We start from the raw sequence: 2917 nt of genomic DNA on the forward strand, positions 1-2917 counted from the left end.
TTCCAGACTGAGATGGACTGAGCAGAGAGGCCTGGGGTATTGCTTCTAAAAATCGGCCAATGAAAACTCTAGGCCTGTCTCAGAGATATTGGTCCCAGATCACCGCAACAAAACTAGTCTCACAAACTCTTGGGTTTCCTTTTGCATATAAAAGTTGTTCTTAATCCACATGGAAGAAGCACACCAGCCTGTGAGATCATGAGGAGTTGATGGGACCAGGTATCAGGCATCAAAGACCCAAAACAAAAAAAATATCAATGTGAATAGGGGGAGTTCGGAGTGGAGATCCAAAGCCCATCTGTAGACAATTGGACATCCCTTCACAGAAGGGACACAAGGACTCAGAGGCCAGTGAGTCAGGGTGCTGTATAGCACCATTGAAACATTTTCCTCTGGTTCTTTAATGCTTCTTCTCCACCACTATCATAACCCCAATTCTACTTTACAAATCCAGCCAAACAAGAACATATGCATAAATAAAGATAAGATCCGGAAAGACAGGGAATCCAGGACAGATAAACTCCTCAGGACCAATAATGAGAGTAGAGATACCAGGAGGGGAAGGGGAAGGTAGGGGGGTGGAATCAATCACAATGATCTACATATAGCCCCCTCCCAGGGGGACAGACAATAGAAAAGTGGGTGAAGGGAGACCACTGTCAATGTAAAACATGGGGGGAAATTTTATAAATTATCCAGGGTTCATGAAGGAGGGAGGGTGGGGGAGAATGGTAATGAGCTGATACCAAGGGCTCAAGACGAAAAAAGAAAAAGTTATGATTACAGGATTAGCAGTTCGAAGCCACCAGCTGCTCCATGGGAGAAAGACCAAGGTTTTTACTCCCTGAGAGAGTGCAGTCTCCAAACACATGGGGGCGGTTCCACCCTGTGTCAGGGGGCCACTCGGAGTCAGGATCTACTCGATGGTATTGCATTGTTTCTTTTTATTCCATAAGTGAGCAATAGCATTATGAAAAGTGTTTGAAATGTTGTGGGAATTCCCAAAATGTGATCCAGAAACACAAAGTGTGCACACACTGTTGTGAAAATGGTGCCAGGTAGACTGACTTGACCAAGGATGGTCACAAACTTTCAAACAGTGTGTTACAAAAAGCAGTATACAACGTACAATAAAGAGAAGTGCAATAACATGAAATAGCCCTGTGTGTGTGACAACTGATCTGTGAACAATGAAGGCATGGTGGAGGACCAGGCAGCGCTTTGTCCTTTTGTAGAAGGTGCCGCCACGCGTTGGGGCTAACTTAATGACTACGAACAATGGAAACATTGCAGAGTGAGCACCTTGATGCCTCCCAAAGGGAATGTGGGGAGAATCGAGCAAAAGGACAAGGATGACAAACGTTCTTCTTACAGAACGAGTTGCTGCTCTGGGAGCTCAGGACCATACGCCCAGTGAATTGGCAAAACATAGTCCAAAAATACAATGTGCCACATCCTACTTTGGCGAGTGCCAACTGCGGCCTTAAAAGCTTGCAAATGAGCATTGAAGGTGCAACTATTCGTCTCCCTGTCCAGAAGGAAGAAGAGTGATGTAAATGGAATGACACCTAGAAACAAGTAGTGCAATGGACTAATCAGCCACACAAATGTCTGGCTCAACCACCCGAAGATCAGAAGAACTAGATGGTGCCCGGCTCCCACCACCAACAGAAAAGGATCGTGTTAGAAGGATAGAAAGGGAGGCAAAGATGTGGAACAAACCCAAATCATAAAAGACACCAGATTCCAGGGTCAGAGAGAAACTGGTAGAACCCCCAGACTATAGCCCTTAGTCACTGTGTTAGACAGGGTTCTCTAGAGAGACAAAACCAGATTGCTAATAATTTTATATATATATTTGTACAGATAGATAGATAACACAAGAAATAAATGGTTAAATTATAAAGCCGTACAAATGGCTCAGTGCAACTTACTCCCATGAGACAGCTGTAAGACACTGGCAGTCCTTCAAGTCTTGAGGGCTGCCAGGTAGTGCTCTGTAGAGCAATTCAGGTTATCTGGGCACAGGCAGCAAACAGCAAGGCAGGTCACCAACGGTCAGCCAGATGACAGGGTATGATAGTCCCCAGCTCAAGAAATGTAAATTTCAATTGTGTGGCAAAGCAGGTCTTAAAGGAACCTCAAATTACAGCGACACAGTCCATGGGTTAGGTGTCCCACAGGTGGTGTATCTTGCAAATTGAGGCACAGAACAAGCAAGGCAGCCGCACACTGGTCTGATGATCAAAGAGCAAGAGACAAGAAAGGTGAGGCTCGCCGAGCCATTTCTCTCTCCACCCATGTGTTTATTGGCCAGGTTGGCATAATAAACTAACTACCTCAGTCACCCTTTAGGCCTAGAACTGAACTCACTCTTGTGTTAGACTAACCGATCGAGATCAAAAGGCAGCATTTACCCAAGTTCAAAAGGTTAGGAAAGAAGGAAGAGTGGAAACAGAAAACACAGGGTGAAGCTGGATACATGATGTTACATTGAGGAGTTGCAACCCGTGATGTGAAACAAACGTGTCTGGATCATTGGATGTAAAATTAATGAGCTTTTCTGTAAACCTTCACTGAATTCACAATAAAAAGTAAAAATAAAATAACCCTCACAGAGCTCATACTTTAATTAGGGAGCTAAAGTCATTAGATGAACCAAAGAATAATACATACAAGCACATAATTAGGTTCACACTGGCTTGTTACAGATGGATGATTAAGTCTGAGGTGAGTGATACCAAGGTGAGTTAGAAGGATCTTCGAGGAGGACTTGTGGTGGGGTTACTTTGAGGAGTAGCTGGGAAGAAGGATGATCTCAGCAGAGACAGAGGCGAAGCTATGCCTGGCTCAGGAGAGAAGTTGGCAGTGCCACGGCAAGTAACAAGTCACCCTTGTGCCAGTCCAAGACCCTTAC

The sequence above is a fragment of the Echinops telfairi genome, unplaced genomic scaffold, assembly GCF_000313985.2.
Source record: "Echinops telfairi isolate 266 unplaced genomic scaffold, ASM31398v2 ScPeMD7_5868;HRSCAF=6743_0, whole genome shotgun sequence".
Lineage (NCBI taxonomy): Eukaryota > Metazoa > Chordata > Mammalia > Afrosoricida > Tenrecidae > Echinops > Echinops telfairi.